A 20,402-nucleotide genomic window follows, 5' to 3' on the forward strand; every position below is an offset into this window, starting at 1 on the left:
TGAATTTCTTAAAAATATCTTCAATTACGACATCTCCGTCTTGAACGTTATAGCCAGAGAGATGCCCAAAAAACTCGATAGTTGGGTGCGGCAAATACTACTTAGTACATCATGGTTCGAGAAACATGATTATATGGTTAATAAGCATTCACAAAAGTGCTGGCGGTCCTACTTTGGTATCTTTCCATGCAGAATGTTGTACAAGGGTGTCCGCCTTGCCCAGAACAGTGCTTGTTGGATTTCTAGAGAGCGTCGGTTTTCCCTCATCTCGAATTACGCAAATGCACATCTGGTACAATGTGCGCAAAGGCTTATACCTTACTCTGAAACATATATGCAGCACAACAGCGGAAACACGCCTTAAGGCGTCCCAGAAAAAAATTTCTCTAATAATCAAATAAAGACGTATATATGACAAAAGCAACATTACTTGACAGATCACGAATTGTGACATGTATCAAATAAAATCAAAGCCGGAGATAGTATTCGCCTATAACGACAGCTTTTCAGAAGGCAATTACAGGTCCCTCCATGGCGCTCTTCCAGAAAACGAAAATGGAGGACACGTCATTGTGCGGAATGGATCATTCCATCTCAGACCAAGATAATCAACTAATTTCTTCTCTCACTTCCTCTTGACATCTAGGGGAAGGTGTATGACTGTCACTCGTTTCATAGTCTATACGTATCATGCCCAATTATATAGGCAGCAGGTCCTTGAACAGAGACATCGAATATCAGACTTTCCATCGCTTGTCAGAAATGTGTGCTGCCAAATGAGTTCTGTTTTACCCCCAGACAACAAATTCAAACGATTTTAGAAACTAGGAGATGTGTCTTCTATCCAATAGTAAATAATAATATGCTATATTGTACGAGCAAGAATTTGATACGAGGCCATTTAAATTGGGCACGATTTTCCCCCAATGTAAAACAGCGCCCTCTGTCTCTCAACAGGTTATCTCTAAATATGTTTGTGGCATGGACCAATTTGAATATCTGCTAATATGCTGTCATGGAACCTAATAACATCTGTGTTAAAATGCTGTATGGACTTGTGGAAATAACATCTTGTAAATATGTGTTTTGCATATTGGCCCTATAAGATGTGCTATAGGTCATATAATATGTGTATGTGACAATAACATTTATATTGAATGGCCTGAGTGTTTAGAATTCTAAATGAAAAAGTATATTGAGATAATGGAGATTATAGAAATGGAAGATAGACACCCAACCAATGTACATAGTCACGATGAAAATGTAGACCTTCATGATATCTCCCTCTCCACCACTGGACACACTGGGAAGGAGGAAATTATACTCAAACGTTCCAGCCTTATTCTAAAATTGGATTAAAATGCTTTTTCTCTCTTCATCAATTTACACACATAACAAAGCAAAAACAGGTTCAGACATTTTTGCAAATTTATTTTAAAAAACACTACCAGAAATATCATCACATTATACATAAGTAGTCATACCCTTTACTCAGTACTCTGTTGAAACAAGAATACTCTACTACTAGCCTTTGGTATTCTTGGTATGACCACTACAAGCATGGCACACCTGTATTTGGGGAGTTTCTTCCCATTCAAGTTCTCTCCCACTCTTCCACTCCACCTGTCTCCTCCCTCTCTCCCACTCCACCTGTCTCCTTCCCTCTCTCCCACTCCACCTGTCTCCTCCCTCTCTCCCACTCCACCTCCACCTCTCCCTCCCTCCTCCACCTCATATCTCAACATAGGAGGATACGTATAAGGACCTAGAGGAAGAATGGACTTTACGGGTAGAAGACAAAAACATCTGAGGTTTGTTACGTAGTCTTTTATAATATTTTATGTAAAAAAAAGTGTTGTGGAGAAGTTAGAGCGTTTCCATAGAGAGACAGATGATTTATTATTACGGAAAAATATACGTTCTGAATAATTGTTAAGTTAATACAATTACTGTGGTGCAACTTTACAAAATGATAAGATCACATCTCTATTACATTGGTGTTGATTCGTATTGATTAGCCTAATCAATATGTATCCAATGTGATGTTATTGGGCTACAGGCTATTGATAAGGTATTATGTATAGGCTACAGGGCTATAGAGGTATGGTATTATTGTTCTAGGCTATCAGGGCTATGAGGTATGGTATTATTGTTATAGACAACAGGGCTATGAGGGAGGGTATTATTGTATAGGCTACAGGGCTATGAGGTAGGGTATTATTGTTATAGACTACAGGGCTATGAGTAATGGTATTATTGTTATAGTCTACAGGGATATGATAGGTCCGGTTAGGGTTATTATTTATTAGGCTCACAGGATGATGAGGTATGATGGTCATTATTGTTATTATGGCTACAGGGCTCTGAGGGTTAGGTGTAAAATTATGTGTTATAGACTTCTATAGGGTATAATGATGGATTAAGGGTATTATTGTTATAGCTCAGCGGATATGAGGCCTATGGTATTATTGTTATAAGAGGCTACAGGGCATATGAGTATGGTTATTATTTTCTTAGGCTACGAGGGATATGGAGGTATGGTATATTATTGTTATAGACTACAGAGGCTATGAGGTATGGTATGTATTGTTATAGGCACGGGTATGAGGATATGGTAATTATTGTTATAGACACAGTGTATGATGGGTGTGCATTTTTTGTTGAGAATTCCCGCTAATTCATTGGATATGTACTGGTTATAGTAGGCCATACAGGCGAACTATTGTGAGACATTGTGGTACATTTGTTTTAAAGGTGATAGGAGTATCTTGGACTAGCACTTATGTGATATTTATTTATCTAAGGAACCTAGGTGTCTGACTTCTCACTTCCTGAAAGAAGAGGTCTGTGAGTGCAGATTGGAAATGTGATGAGAGCCGGCTATGTGCATGACGTCTTGATTCAGAGTCAATTATGTGCGTATCCTATCAGAATTTAAAGCTCCCTATAATGGACTTTTTGATGTTGACCTATGCATGAAAATGAATTTAGTCTTGTTGTTGAACTTTTTTGGGAGTTCGTGCTCTTGCACCACAGTTAAATTATTCCGAATACCTACCCACACGAATTACAGTGCTATCCTATCCTACCACGTTAATTATCCTAACCTGCCACGTTAATTATGGCCTAACCTGCCACGTTAATTATCCCTTATTCTGCCACGTTAATTATCCTAACCTGCCACGTTAATTATCCTAAAGACCTGACCAGTGTAATTATACCTATTCTGCACACAAGTGGTTACATAACCAAAGTAATCCTATACCCTGCCACCGTTAATATTGACCTCTTATCTCCTGCCACGGTAATGAATGATATCCTAACCTGCGCACGTACTATGCAATCTTCCAGTAATTCAATGCCACGAGGAGTTAAAGTTATACCCTAACCTGAATGTGTGGTCTCTGCCAGCGTTAAATATTTATCCTTGATAATCTGCCGCACCCGGGTTATAAATTACTCGTAGCCTAAGAGCTCTACGGTAGTCCCGGTACCGACCTGTATAATTATCCTAACCTGCCAGCGAGTTAATCTCTGCTCCAACTCCTCTCTCCGCTCGTTGCGCGCACTATGGACACAGTCTAGTGAGGTCCCAAGGTCCTTCACACTCGCGCGGAAGCCCCTCCCTTTCACACATACACTTACTTCACCAGTCGCTCGACTCACCCCGCCACGTGTATTCTGGTGCCTATATACTCCCAAAGCGTGCGAGTGGAGTGTATTCGCAAATAGTCGGCTATGCCTGCTTCAATACGTACTCTCTTGCTCCCCGAGTACACACCTCTCCTGTCTTGCCTGATAACATATTAGGATCCATTATACTCTGCCAAGTGTGTGTGTACATTAGATCTCCTAAAGGGAGCTACACGTCTACGCCCCATTAATCCTCAAAGCCTGGCCACGTTAATATATCGCTAACCTGACACGTGACCATGATTCAGGCTATCCTAGATCGCCACAATATATACGCACAGTGTCTCGCTACTCTCCCTACCACTGATCATGACACTTGACGCCCATAAAATCCACTTCGCGGCCCTCATCGCCTACTGATAACCTGCACCGCACACGCGCCACCTAACCATGGTTAATTATGCCTAACCGTACGTGAGGCCGACTTATAGCGTACTCGACTCGGTGCCTCTATACGGTTATTATCCCCATAGTAACCATGGCACCCACACGTTAAGTACATATCCTCTTAAGCGCTCTGTAGCCCACCGTTAATCTATCCCTTAATCTAAGCCGTCCCTACCATGTTAATTATGCCTGAATAGCCATCACTCCTTAGTACCATTGGTTTACGATTTAGTGTCTCTACAACAGCCACTATGCTTGACCACTCTCAGGTTCAGATGGCTATTCCCGTAACCCTACACATCGTTATAATTATCCTACACCAGCCTACGAAACACCAGTACCACGTTTATTATCACTAACCTGCCACGTTTAATTATCCGTTATTCTGCCAACGTATTAATTATTCTAACTCCTAACACTGTTAATAGTGATCCCTAAAACCGCGCCACGTTAATTATGCCAAACGGACTGTCGAAGACAAGCCTAGGCGGCGAGTGCAGTGCCAGGCGAAGACTGTAACAGATCAGTCATGGCTGCGGCGCAGCCGGACTACGGAGGCTCCGTATTGTGCTCTTCAGATACCCTCTCTACCACTCTCATATCGTGCGCACGATATACTCTCCGCCCGGGCTGAACACAGGAAGAAGGAACGTTCCTACCTCAGGTGAAGCCCAGGATGATGTAGAGTAGTATCTCTCTGCGCAGAAGCTGAATACCCACGTGACAACCCGTGCTGACTCCGATCACCCTACGAGCCGACAACCACTCCTATCCTAATATGTACATTTGCACTGGAGTGTCCGCACCTGCGCGACGTTAAGTGCAATCCTCATCCGCGACAGCGACCATTCCATTCGACTATGAACAACGCTATAACCCACACGAGTGCTCGTACTTGCATATCCTCCGGTCGAACAGAGTCTCCCTTCTTTGCCCCGTCCTACTTACTGGTAGTCTTAAGAGCCCTACGCACGGTCACGCTCACTCAGAGTATACATATGTCCTAAGGAGCGCGCTTAGCACACGTTAACTCTCTCTCAGACATTCACACCAGACCCCGCAGGCCGTCACCTAGCGTTAATATATGATCACCCAGAGATGTCGCGTTCACATCTGCACCCTGAACGCCTACATGCTCTCATACATGTGTGCGTCAACTCTCCTCCGAATATCGATTTTTCGCTCTTCGCCCCATAACGTGGGCACAAACTGTTCATGTATCACCCCCGTAATGTCAATAGTTCGTTGCGGCTCTCACATATAAGTATCGGTGTCTGACGAGTGCTAATACACATACTATATCCCCTAGAGTAGCACTTTAGCGTTCGTCTTATCGAATTAGTCGCCTATTAACCACTAGAGTCAGATCCCTATGTAATATCATAGACCGCGTCTCATCTCTCATTGACTCCACTCTGACGGTATAGTCAATATATAACAGCGAGTGTACGGGAGAGTGAGCCTGACATTCCGTGTCGTACACTCTACCAGGATAGTGTATTCTCACTTGTACGAGAGACAAACGTGTGACTCGAGTTCGATTCACTCCGTACGACAGACATTATGCCAGACGCTATCAGGCGTTTCAGACAATAATAAATGATCCTATATCGCGATTAGAGGTTACGATACCTCAATAACACCTCGCACAGTAGTCAGAGTGTACTCAGATATACATACTAGGTTAGATATACATAATTACACAGCTCAGTAGATGTACATCTAATCATACGTGGCAACGTTATACGCTCTACGTACGCTCGCGTTGATAATAATAGTAGTCGAATCTGTCTAGTGCGCGAACTAATCTCACGTGGCAGGTTAGGATAATTATACAGACCGGTTACTGGTAGGTTAGGATAGATTAACATGCCTGGTCTAGGGAAATTAACGTGGCAGGTTAGATAATTAACGTGGTAGTTAGGATAATAAACGTGGGTACTGTAGGTTTAGGAAATTAACATGTTAGGTAGGATAATTTAACATGGTAGGTTAGGATAATTAAACTGGCAGGTTAGGATAATTAACATGTACCTGTAGGTGGTCGTAGGATAATTAAGTGGCAGGTTAGGATAATTAACGTGTAGTTAGGATAATTAAGCTGCAGGAAAAGGATAATTAACGTGCTGACTGTTAGGATAATTAACCGTGGCCAGTTAGGATAATAAACGTGGCATGGTTGGGGAAATTAACGTGTACTGTAGCGTTAGGTATATATAACGTGGCAGAATTAAGAGAAATTAACGGTGGCAGCGTTAGGATAATTAACGTAGTGCAGTGCACGTAGTGAGTCAATCGCGATTTAGGAAATTCAATGCAAGGGAATTAACGTGCCGCAGAATAAGGATAATTAACGTGGCAGGTTAGGAAATTAACGTGGGCAGAATAAGGATAAATTAACGTGCAGTTAGGATTAATAACTGGGAATAAGCGTAATACGGCGGTTAGGAAGGATAAGTGCAAGAGGATAATTAACGGGCAGGTTAGGATAATTAACGTGGCAGGTTAGGATAATTAACGTGGGCAGAATAAGATAATTAACGTGGCAGGTTAGATAATTAACGGGCAGGGTTAGGATAATTACCTGGTAGGATAGATAATTGTAACGTGGTTAGCGTTCAGGATAATTAACGGCGGTAGCAGGACCTGCTATAAATTGTTTCAACCAACCAAAGAATTTATTTAGATGAGCAGCGTATATATAACTCCTTGATGGCACCTCTTCTTTCAGAGAGTTGAAAGGTGACCAGTTTCCTTCAAGATAATAATCACATGAATGTGCTGCTCAACTTCCAGGTAAATTACCCGTAAACACCATATCCTAGCCACTAAACAATAAATACCAACCTCATGGTCAGCCTGAGCCTACTGTTATAACAATAGATACCATACCCTTCATAGCCCGGTATCCCTCTCACATCAATCAATACCATTACCATCAGTAGCCCTGTACGCCGTATAAACAATAATACCAACCTCATAGCCTGTACGCTATAACATAGACCAACTCAACCTGACTATAGACCACAATACACTATACTCTCATAGCCCTGATACGCCTATAACAATCAAATACTCAACCTCATAGATCCCGCTTATGCCGTTTATAACAATGAATTACCAGTACCTCAGTATCCCTGTAGTCTATAACAATAATACCCTACCTCATAGCCCTGCAGACCTATAACCAATAATACCGCCTACCTCATTATCTCTGTAGCCCAATAACAATAGATTACCCATCCCTCATATCCCCTGTTAGACGTATAACATATCAATACCATCCTCCATAGCCCCTGGATAATCTTACTAAACAATAATACCCCTACCTCATAGCCCTGTAGCCTATAACAATAATACCCTACCTCATAGCCCTGTAGTCTATAACAATAATACCATACCTCATAGCCCTGTAGCCTAKAACAATAATACCATACCTCATAGCCCTGTAGCCTATAACAATAATACCATACCTCATAGCCCTGTAGCCAATAACATCACATTGGATCATATTGATTAGGCTAATCAATACGAATCAACACCAATGTAAATAAGATGTGACTTATCATTTTGTAAAGTTGACATCAGTATTGTATTAACTTAACAATTATTCAGACGTATTTCCTTTAAATCATCTGTCTCTCTATGAAAGCCTAACTTCTCCACAACACTTTTTTACATAAAATTATAAAAGAACGTAACAAACCTCAGATGTTTTTGTCTTCTACCCGTAAAGTCCATTTCTTCCTCTAGGTCCTTATACGTATCCTTCCTATGTTGAGATATGAGGTGGAGGAGGGAGGGAGAGGTGGAGGTGGAGTGGGAGAGAGGGAGGAGACAGGTGGAGTGGGAGAGAGGGAGGAGACAGGTGGAGTGGGAGAGAGGGAGGAGACAGGTGGAGTGGAAGAGTGGGAGAGAACTTGAATGGGAGAAACTCCCCAAATACAGGTGTGCCATGCTTGTAGTGTCATACCCAAGAATACTCAAGGCTGTAGTCACGAGTATTCTTGTTTCAACAGAGTACTGAGTAAAGGGTATGACTACTTATGTAAATGTGATATTTCTGGTAGTTGTTTTTAAAATAAATTTGCAAAAATGTCTGAACCTGTTTTTGCTTTGTTATTGTGTGTAAATTGATGAGAGGAAAAAAGCATTTTAATCAATTTTAGAATAAGGCTGGAACGTTTGAGTATAATTCCTCCTTTCCAGTGGTCCAGTGGTGGGAGAGGGAGATATCATGAAGGTCTACATTTTCATCGTGACTATGTACATGGTTGGGGTCACTTCCATTTCTCAATATCCATTTCTCAATATATTTTTCAATTATGAATTCTAACACCCAGGGSYCATTYAAATCAAATGTTATTGGTCCATACACATATTTATCAGATGTTATTGGTCCATACACATATTTAGCAGATGTTATTGGTCCATACACATATTTAACAGATGTTATTGGTCCATACACATATTTAACAGATGTTATTGGTCCATACACATATTTAAACCTGTTGAGGACAGAGGGCGCTGTTTTCACTTTGGGGGAAAATCGTGCCCAATTTAAACGGCCTCGTACTCAATTCTTTGCTCGTACATATGCATATTATTATTACTATTGGATAGAAAACACTCTCTGTTTCTAAAATCGTTTGAATTTTGTCTGTGGGTACAGAACTCATTTGGCAGCACACTTTCTGACCAGGAAGTGGAAAGTCTGAATTCGATGCTCTGTTCAAGGACCTGCCTATAAATGGGCATGATACGTATGACTATACGTGCACGTCATACACCTTCCCCTAGATGTCAAGAGGAAGTGAGAGAAGAAATTAGTTGATTATCTTGGTCTGAGATGGAATGATCCTCTTCGAATGACGTGTCCTCATTTTCGGTTTTCTGGAAGGCGCATGGAGGGACCTGTAATTGCCTTCTGAAAAGCTGTCGTTATAGGCGAATACTATCTCCGGCTTTGATTTTATTTGATACATGTCACAATATCATCGTAAAGTATGTTTTTGTCAATATAGTTTTTTAGATTATTGAATTTTTTCGGGACGTTAGGCGTGTTGCTTTGTCTGCATATGTTCAGGAAGGATAGCTTCGCGCCACTTGGCCAGTGTGCTTGCTAATTCAAGAGGGAAAAACGACGTTCTAAATCCAAACAACGACTGTTCTGGACAAAGGAACCCTTGTACAACATTCTGATGGAAGATCACCAAAAGTAGGACCCATTTTGTGATGCTATTACATATATCTGTCGAACTGTGTACTAGTAGTTTTGCGCCCAGGTTTTGGGCATCTCTCTGGCTATAACGTAAGCTGGATGTCGTAATGAAGATATTTTTAGAATTCTAACACTGCGATTGCATTAAGAACTAATGAATCTATCGTTTCCTATACAACATGTATTTTTTTGTAATGTTTCTGAATAGCTATTTGGTCAGAATAGGTGAGAGTCTAATAGAAATATCTACACATTCTGGAAAAAAGATGCTACGTTAGCACATTGTATAACCACGGATTTCAGCTCTAAATATGCAAATTTTTGAACAAAACATAAGTGTATGTATAACCTGATGTTATAGGACTGTCATCTGAGGAAGGTTTATGAAGGTTAGTGAAATGTAATATCTTTTGCTGGTTTATTCGCTAACGCTAACGTGCCTATTGCTATCGCTAACGTGCCTTGATGAATGAATGCGGTWGTGTGGTAGGCTATTGTAGTAAGCTAATATAATGCTATATTGTGTTTTCGCTGTAAAACACTTAAAAAATCGGAAATATTGGCTGGATTCACAAGATGTTTGTCTTTAATTTGCTGTACACCATCGATTTTTCAGAAATGTTCTATGATGAGTATTTAGGTATTTCACGTTGGTCTCTATAATTACTCTGGCTGCTTCGGTGCTATTTTTGACGGTAGCTGTGATGGTAGCTGCAACGTAAAACTGATTTACACCTCAAATATGCAAATATTTCGAACAAAACATCGATTTATTGTGTAACATGTTATAGGACTGTCATCTGATGAAGTTGTTTCTAGGTTAGTTTGGTTGGATCTTGGTTAGTTATGTTGGTTTTGTGCATGCTACCTGTGCTGTGAAAAATGTCTGTCCTTTTTTGTATTTGGTGGTGAGCTAACATAAATATACGTGGTGTTTTCGCTGTAAAACATTTAAAAAATCGGACATGTTGGCTGGATTCACAGGATGTGTATCTTTCATTTGCTGTATTGGACTTGTTAATGTGTGAAAGTTAAATATTTAAAAAATATATTTTTTGAATTTCGCGCTCTGCCTTTTCAGTGGAATGTGGGAGGAGTTCCGCTAGCAGAACGCTGGGGCTGTAAAGGTTTTAACAGATGTTATTGTGGGTGCAGTGAAAATAATAATAATAATAATAATCTAAAGTTGGCAGGAAGGTGAGTGTGTGTTTGTCTGCGCTTGTGTCTGTCTGTCTGTCTGTCTGTCTGTCTGTCTGTCTGTCTGTCTGTCTGTCTGTCTTCACATATATCTATATTTCTTAATTTTTTAAGATTTGTCAGTATTGTTGTGTATTGTTAGATACTACTGCACTTTTGGAGCTAGGAACACAAGCATGTAGTTTAGCAGCTGTGAAAAGGGTTGAGGGTTTGAATGGTGCATCAGAAGATTTCATGGTAGTGGATTGGCCTACACTGCAGGATGCAGGGGTTTCCTTTCACCAGCAGGATCCTGACATTTTAAAAGTTAAGATGGTGGACTTTGTGGCCTTTATAGCTGTGGTAATTAATGGCACTGCCAAGGTGGAGAGAAGGTGGACTTTGTGGCATTTATAGCTGTGGTAATTAAGGGCACTGCCAAGGTGGAGAGAAGGTGGACTTTGTGGCCGTTATAGCTGTGGTAATTAATGGCACTGCCAAAGTGAGAGAAGGTTGGACTCTGTTTTTTTTTCTTTTGGGTGTTATGCGCTTATACTGTAGTAAATTTTTAATTGCAACTGCCAAGGTGGAGAGAAGGTGGACTCTGTGGCCTTTATAGCTGTGGTAATTAAGGGCACTGCCAAGGTGGAGAGAAGGTGGACTTTGTGGCCTTTATAGCTGTGGTAATTAATGGCACTGCCGAGGTGGAGAGACAAAAAGTGAGTAAAAACACCCGAAACATGTTTAGAACTACAAATGAACTTTCTTCTGTCGATTCTTGATTTTTTTTATGTCACAATTCCAACCCTCTTATCCGGGCTTGGGACCCAAAAGAGACGCTGTGGCGGAGCTACTTAGTTTTTTTTTCGTTTTCTTAATGTGGTTTGGTTTTTAACCTTATGGTCCACTTAGGAGCCTACAACAAGTCACAGTAAAACATGAACGTTTTTAATCATTACATTTTTTACATTGTATACAAAAACAATCTAAATGGACCAAAAGAAGACAATAGAATAAACTGTCAATGGCAAAGTGAGAAAATGATGGTAACTAKTCTGGCCCTAATTCAGGTTAATAGTCTTTTTAAATGTAAGTCAGGGCGGGATCAGCCAGCGGCGACTTCCCGCATGCGCGATTCATTTGCAGTCTGGACGCGGAGGGGTGAACATCTCCTGCTCTGACTTGCTGCGCGATGACTGGGCCGCCTGTGAGTGCTTTGGGACGGGGGTGGGGCCCACGGCAGCACCCGCTGCTCGTTGAGAAGAGTGAGAACGATACGTGCTTTCACGTCTCCAAAAGTCTCCAATAACACCAGAAAAAGTCGCTAGTTTTGTCGCTAGTCGCTTTTTTGAAAATGTGTCGCTAGAGGGGTCTGAATACTCGCTAAATGTAGAGACTAAGTCGCTAAGTTGGCAACACTGCGTCGTTCTGCCTCCCAGTTTTGAGGCACAAAGGTTATAAATTGTACGGAATTCCGTTAAGAAATTGTAAACTAATGATTTGAAATTACAGGTAATTTTCAGTCATTCTGTCTATATCAGAACATCTAACAAGCTTTTCGATTTTACTTAATTTTAAATCTATATATTTTATTGTGAATATCAAAATAATAATCAAACGTATACTATATTCAATATTGTATAATTGTATTGGTGTATCTCAAGCATTTCAATGAGTACAAGCTGATCAGGCTGACCTTCGGCTATATTTGGAGCAAAACGGACGGACTAAATACAGCCCAGTTTTTGGGAAGACAATTCAGTGGGAAATAAAGTCCATGACCAACGGACCTGATATAGTCCTGATATAGACCTGATATAGACCTGATATAGTCCTGATATAGTCCTGATATAGTCCTGATATAGACCTGATATAGTCCTGATATAGTCCTGATATAGTCCTGATATAGTCCTGATACAGTCCTGATATAGACCTGATATAGTCCTGATGTAGTCCTGATATAGTCCTGATATAGACCTGATATAGTCCTGATACAGTCCTGATATAGACCTGATATAGTCCTGATATAGACCTGATATAGTCCTGATACAGCCGAAAATTAGCCGTACGTGGACGTCACGTGCTGAGTGGGACTCGTCATGGCCAGAAAAGCTGAGGAATTTATTATGATGTATTATGTTTATAAATTAAATATTGTCTCAGCAAGAAATGTCACATAACAGTCTCGTCATATATTCCCCATCTGCACCAGGCTACTACTAGTCTACTTTTGTCTTCTTGCAATGCAAGTCTTCCACCACTAGAAAGTGTAAGGACGCCTGGTCTAAAGTTAGAGGGAGGATTAGCACATTCTCATGTCAAATTCACTTTTTTATAAATGACATTTGAGTGAAAACTGGCACATGAATGTTTTGTGGCATATTTTGTGTGTAGACAACGTTTACAAATTAGGCCCCTGGTATTTTACATAGCGCAAAATACTTGAAATAGCTTATCTATTTACTGCTGTGAAGTGGGTCCAATTAAACGAGAGATGGGACGAATGGTAACCTCGTTGTAGGCCTGTATGCTACCTCATGAGAATGAAACCATCACAGAAAAGGTGAGGGATTTATTATGCAATCATCATGGAAACGAAATAAATAATAACCTAGGAAATAAACGGCGATTTCTAATTATTTTAAAATGCAAAGATAAACTGAATGGATGTTCTCTCTTCTCACTAACGGTAAATGATTGCATCTTGTTATCAACCTTGTTATTGTTATGAATAAGCGTGTCCATCATATCCCACATTTACACTAAATACTAATCTACTGGCCTTCTTGAAATGCAATACTTCAACCACTAGAAACGGTGCATACGCCTGGTCTACAGTTAGCGGGAAGGAGAGTGTGTGTGCGTCTTTGTGTCTGTCTGCGCGTGTGCTTTGTGTGTGTGTGTCTTCACATATTTCTATATTCTTCTACTTTAGAATGTGTATATTATTGTTGTATTTGATTTGTGTATTAGTTGTGTATTATTGTGTATTGTTAGATCTACTGTTCTGGTAGCTGTAACACAAGAAATTTCGCTACACCCACAATAACATCTGCTAAATATGTGTATGGACCAATAACATCTGTAAATATGTGTATGGACCATAAATCTGTAAATATGTGTTGAACCAATAACATTTGATTTAAATGCCCTGGGTGTGAGAATTCATAATTGAAAAATATATTGAGAAAGGTTGGTAACCAATACATAGTCGGGTTGGGGTCAATTCCATTTAAATCCGTCAATTCAGGAAGTAGACTGAAATTCTAATTCCAATTCCTCATGCTTTAATGAAGACATTTGGATTATATTTGGTTTATTTTCTGAATTGACTGGAATTAAAATGGAAGTGACCCCAACATGTACATGTCACTATGAAAATATAGACATAATTTATTTTTAGTAAAATATGTCTTTATTATTCTGTAGTATTTTAATTCTGGTGTGTCTGGTGTGTGCGTACATGCTCTGTGTGTGTGTCCGGCCTCTCTGTCTCTGTCTCTCGTGTGTGTGTTGTGTGTGAGTGTGAGTGTGAGTGTGGAGTGTGGGTGGTGTGTGTGTGTGTGTGTGTGTGTGTGTGTGTGTGTGTGTGTGTTGTGTGTGTGTGTGTGTGTTGGTGTGTGTGTGTGTGTGTTGTGTGTGTGTGGTGTGAATTGGTGAGATTTATATGAGTTAATTGTCCCATTATTCTAGGTCAGTCTATTTTAACCTCTCCTCTGGGCCCCAATGAGGTTTTAGTTTTTGTCCAGAACTAACACACTTATTCTACTAATTAATTAATTATCATCAAGCCTTTGATTAGCAGAATCAGGTGTGTTAGTGTTAGGGACAAATAAATACTATATTTTTTATTCAAATGTTTATCTACCTGCTCAGGGACTACAGTTAACTGTATGAACACGTTACATGAATAAATGTTTAACTACCTGCTCAGGGACTACAGTTAAACTGTATGAAAACGTTACATGACATAACTATGACATATAAATATAAACCTATACCTGTTGAACCCGCCCACTGTGTTGAAAAGGAAGTACATTTATAAGGAAGTAGAGGAAGAATGACACATCGTGAAGAAAAATGTTTCTGAAGGTTTGTAGCGTTCTTTATCATTTTTATGTAGAAAAGTGTTTCGGATAAGTTAGGCCATCGCAGAGAGAAGTGATTTAGGGGTAAGACATCCCCAGAATTGTTAAGTTATTACAATACTGATTTCAACTTTCAATAATGATCATTTTAGGCTTCCTTACATTGATGCTGTGATTCATATTGATCAGCCTAGTCAATATGTATCAATGTTATATTATAGGCTACAAGGGCTGTGGTAGGGTATTGGGCGATTGACTGCACATGACCGCGATTATTGTCTTTGCGCTCTTTTCACTTCCGGAGAAGAGATGTGTGTATACCTTAAAGTGTTTCTTTGGAGAAAAAAAAGTAATTCTCATCAATTCGGCCAAGTAAAAGTAACGTGCAGCAATGGGCATTGAAACTTAAAGAAGGGCTAATGTGAAAAGTTTATGCCGCGTTCAAAACAACTGGGAACTGAAAAATACGATGTCATATCATTTGAGGAACAATGGGAAAGTAATTCTGCTTTGAAAGTTGATAAACCTGAAACCCCACTTTTGAGAAAATGGCTCCTGAATGTTTTGATGCACCTACTGGAGAGCTCTCCTTTGTCTACACCGATTCAGCATCGTTCACACCCTCTTAAGCCGTAGCCCCACCCATCTGTTTAAGGATCCACATGTGAGGTCATGTGATAAACAGTGAGTAGTGTAGTAAAAATTAAGACTAAAAGTAGTAGCCTACAATTAGGAACAATTCCAGGTCAACTGAAAGTGTCCAGATAAAAACATTGTATAAATGTTAGATGATGCTAATCCAGACACTAAACTGATGGGTCATGTGATAGAAATGCTATATCCCCCAGCCACATCTAGCTAAGTGGATGGGTCTCTACAGAAGGTGGAAACTGTACAGACAAATGGTTACTTACATAGTAGCAATATCAGAAATAGATCGTGTCAATATAAATAATAATATAAATAAAAAAATATCAAGTGTCAATGTAGAGAAAGAACTACATAATATACAGTATGCACAATAACAATATCAATACCCATATAAGTGATATATATATACCTTTATATCAACAAGGAACACAGACTGAGACCAAGGTCTCTTTTACAGCTGGGCCCTGCACATACAGTTTAGGTACAATGATTAAAAAACTAAACAAGACAAACAAAACGATCACAGATAACACAAAATAAAATACAGCAACAGATTTCATTTACACATAGGTTATTCTACAAACATCACAATAACTTGCGTGACCCAAAACAGTTACAAGCAATACAACAATAAAAATGCTCAAATAAATATTTCAAATGAGCAACAGGGGGACAAGAGTCTCAAGTTTAAGTTTAGTCTGCAGGCTATTCCATAGGCAAGGAGCGTAACAGGAAAAGGCAGCCATACCCAACTCTGTGGAAATCACATGGGCCTCAAGTGTAATCCATGCTTGAGACCTGGTTTTTGGAATTATAATTCTAATATTGATGAGTGATGATAAATAAGAAGGTAGTTTATTCAGAAGTGCTTTATAGACAAACACGAGAGCATGTTGTTCTCGTCTCATGGACAGCGAAGTCCAACCCACATTATGATATAAAACACAGAGTTCTGTAGCACCAATAAACTCAATGATCAGTAGCATCCAGCGATTTAAGTGTTGATGCCGTAGCATGCATGTACATAATATCCCCATAATCTATAACACACATAAAAGTAGTTTGCACAATTTGTCTTCTATTTGTAGAGGACAAACATGTCCTGTGTCTATAGAGGAAGCCTAGCATGATTTTTAGCCGTTTACAAAGTTCGTCAATATGCATTTTAAAAGACAGTTTATCATCCAACCATATCCCTAAGTATTTATATGCAAAAACCTGATTAATTTGAGAACCATCTAAGCTCGTAAGTGCAAGTGTATTTTCAACCAACTTTCTATTAAAAAAATTAAAACATTTGTTTTCTTTGCGTTTAAAACAAGTTTCAGCTGTATAAAAGACCCTTGTAATATCTTAAAATCTGTCTCCAATAGTGATAATGCTTGGTCAGACGTTGAAGCGATAGAGTACATGACAGTGTCCTCAGCACATAAATTAATTTGACACTTTCTTATCTCATCACCGATATTGTTTATGTATTGTTTATGTAGAGAGTGAACAGTAATGGACCAAGTATAGAACCTTGTGGGACCCCTTTAACCAAATCCAATGGCTCCGACTGGATGCCGTCGACTCTAACAGCCTGACTTCTATCCTTTAGATAGTCATGAAACCAACGACAGTCTCCCAGTCCTATTGACGACAGTTTAACCAAAAGTATTGCTTGGTCTACAGTGTCAAAAGCTTTAGATAAATCTATGAACAACACAGGACTTTCTTTCTATGATACTGGTGATAGATGAGGTAGTTATATGTAGATATACAGTATGTAGAAGAACAATATCAATAACCATATCAGTGATACTGGTGATAGATGAGGTAGTTATATGTAGATATACAGTATGTAGAAGAACAATATCAATAACCATATCAGTGATACTGGTGATAGATGAGGTAGTTATATGTAGATATACAGTATGTAGAAGAACAATATCAATAACCATATCAGTGATACTGGTGATAGATGAGGTAGATATACAGTATGTAGAAGAACAATATCAATGACCATATCAGTGATACTGGTGATAGATGAGGTAGTTATATGTAGATATACAGTATGTAGAAGAACAATATCAATAACCATATCAGTGATACTGGTGATAGATGAGGTAGATATACAGTATGTAGAAGAACAATATCAATGACCATATCAGTGATACTGGTGATAGATGAGGTAGTTATACAGTATGTTGGGCAGTCTCTATGGGGGTGCCACAGGGTTCAATTCTCAGGCCGACTCTTTTCTCTGTATACATCAATGATGTCGCTCTTGCTGCTGTTTATTCTTTGATCCACCTCTACGCAGAGGACACTATTCTGTATACTTCTGGCCCTTCTTTGGACACTATGTTAACTAACCTCCAGACGAGCCTCAATGCCATACAACTCTCCTTCCGTGGCCTCCAACTGCTCTTAAATGCAAGTAAAACTAAATGCATGCTCTTCAACCGATCGCTACCAACACCTGCCCGCCCGTCCAGCATCACTACTCTGGACGGTTCTGACTTAGAATTTGTGGACATCTACAAAAACCTAGCTGTCTGGCTAGACTGTAAGCTCTCCTTCCAGACTCACATTAAGCATCTCCAATCCAAAATTAAATCTGGAATCGGCTTCCTATTTCCCAACCAAGCATCCTTCACTCATGCTGCCAAACTTACCCTCGTAAAACTGACTATCTGAGATCCTCAAAAGGTTCTACAGCTGCAACATCGAGAGCATACTGACCGGTTGCATCACTGCCTGGTACGGTAATTGCTCGGCATCCGACCGCAAGTCACTTCTGAGGGTAGTACGTACGGCCCAGTACATCACTGGGGTAAAGCTGCCTGCCATCCAGGACCTCTACATCAGGTGGTGTCAGAGGTAGGCCCTCAAAATTGTCAAAGACCCCAGCCACGCCAATCATAGACTGTTCTCTCTACTACCGCATGGCAAGCGGTACCGGAGTGCCAATTCTAGGACAAAAAGGCTTCAAAACAGTTTTTACCCCCAAGCCATAAGACTCCTGAACAGGTAACCAAATGGCTACCCGGACTATTTGCATTGTGTGCCCCCACCCCCCAACCCCTCTTTTACGCTGCTGCTACTCTCTGTTTATCTAATATGCATAGTCACTTTAACTATACATTCATGTACATACTACCTCAATTGGCCCGACCAACCAGTGCTCCTGCACATTGGCTAACCGGGCTATCTGCATTGTGTCCCACCACCCGCCAACCCTTCTTTTTACGCTACTGCTACTCTCTGTTCATGATATATGCATAGTCACTTTAACGATACCTACATGTACATACTACCTCAATAATCCTGACTAACCGGTGTCTGTATATAGCCTTGCTACTCTTATTTTCAAATGTCTTTTTACTGTTGTTTTATTTCTTTACTTACCTACACACACACACACATACCTTTTTTTAGCACTATTGGTTAGAGCCTGTAAGTAAGCATTTCACTGTTGTATTCGGTGCGCATGAAAAATACACTTTGATTTGATATCTCACCGATCCTTGACTTCGGTGATGTCATTTACAAAATAGCCTCCAACACTCTACTCAGCAAATTGGATGCAGTCTTTCACAGTGCCATCCGTTTTGTCACCAAAGCCCCATATACTACCACCACTGCGACCTGTATGCTCTCGTTGGCTGGCCCTCGCTTCGTATTCGTCGCCAAACCCACTGGCTCCAGGTCATCTATAAGTCTTTGCTAGGTAAAGCCCTGCCTTATCTCAGATCACTGGTCACCATAGCTGCACCCACCCGTAGCACGCACTCCAGCAGGTATATTTCACTGGTTACGCCCAAAGCCAATTCCTCATTTGGCCGCCTTTCCTAACCAGTTCTCTGCTGCTAATGACTGGAACGAATTGCAAAAATCACTGAAGCTGGAGACTCATATTTCCCTCACTAAGTTTAAGTTCCAGCTGTCAGAGAATCTCACAGATCACTGCACCTGTACATAGCCCATCTGTAAATAGCCCATCCAACTACCTCATCCTCATACTGTATTTATTTAGTTTTCTTGCTCTTTTGCACCTCAGTATCTCTACTTGCACATTCATCTTCTGCACACCTATCAACTCCAGTGTTTAATTGCTAATTTGACATTATTTCGCCACTATGGCCTTTTTATTACCTTACCTCCCTTAATTTGCATACACTGTATATATGCTTTTCTATTGTGTTATTGACTGTATGTTTGTTTATTCCATGTGTAACTCTGTGTTGTTGTTTGTGTTGCACTGCTTTGCTTTATCTTGGCAAGGTCGCAGTTGTAAATGAGAACTTGTTCTCAACTGGCTTACCTGGTTAAATAAAGATGAAATAAAATAAAAAATTAAATAAATGTACAAGAACAATATCAATAACCACATCAGTGATACTGGTGATAGATGAGGTAGTTATACAGTGTCGTGTCTTTGGCTATGCCGGATTAAGTGATATGACATGCTATTCTATAAAATAATTTCTCTGTAATTAATATTACCTGAATAAGCTAATCAGGTAGATAATTAACAAGAAAGTCAGGGCACCACGAAATAATGTTTAAAGAGCTGTTATCTTCCGAATAAACTCTTAAAGACCTGGTAAATCTTTTGCATCAGTAGCAGTCAATATTTAATACTCTGTCACGAATATTACCGAAGGTGACTCCCCTTCCCGTTCGGGTGGCACTCGGCGGTCGTCGTCGCCGGTCTACTAGCTGCCACCGATCCCTTTTTCCTTTTCGTTTATGTCTGTCTAATTGTTTTCACCTGTTTCTTGTTGGGGTTTTGAGAGGTGTACTATTTAGGTTAGTTTCGCCCGCTAGTGTTTGTGCGGGCTTATTTTGTGTATCCATGTTGGACGTCGTGAGTGATTCTTTGATTGTGGGATTTTCGCTATTCAGCTTTATTTTAAACAGTGGACTGTGGGTTGTTTTACGCCTGTGTTTTGGCACCACCCGTTTGTACCTGTTCCTGTTTTCATGCTGTGGAATTAAAGCGTTTTTTCCCTGGAATACTTTTGCTCTCTCTGCGCCTGACTCTGCACCCATCATTCACCTGACGTTACATACTCACCTTATTCAGTCTCATCTGAAAGTGGTAAATTCTTGGTTATCTTCACGGACCCTGGCTAACAAGTTGAATCAGCAATGCAAAATTTGGTTTAATTATTTATTTACTAAATACCTAACTAATC

At 40.0% G+C, this 20,402-nt stretch overlaps 1 protein-coding gene and 1 pseudogene across 1 annotated transcript in view; one reads left to right on the forward strand and one right to left on the reverse strand.

Annotated features, from left to right (window-relative positions):
* The window catches only part of LOC112075860 (protein NLRC3-like), a 24,941-nt pseudogene extending 17,084 nt beyond the window's left edge, over nt 1-7,857 (reverse strand).
* LOC112075861 (protein NLRC3-like) overlaps nt 1,776-20,402 on the forward strand; it is a 29,786-nt gene continuing 11,159 nt past the window's right edge. Inside the window, exon 1 of the mRNA XM_024142788.2 lies at nt 1,776-1,811. The gene's annotated coding sequence lies outside the window, so the exon portion shown is untranslated. The remainder of the gene's footprint in view (nt 1,812-20,402) is intronic.

This window comes from Salvelinus sp. IW2-2015, unplaced genomic scaffold (assembly GCF_002910315.2).
Source record: "Salvelinus sp. IW2-2015 unplaced genomic scaffold, ASM291031v2 Un_scaffold3441, whole genome shotgun sequence".
NCBI classification, from domain to species: Eukaryota; Metazoa; Chordata; class Actinopteri; order Salmoniformes; family Salmonidae; genus Salvelinus; species Salvelinus sp. IW2-2015.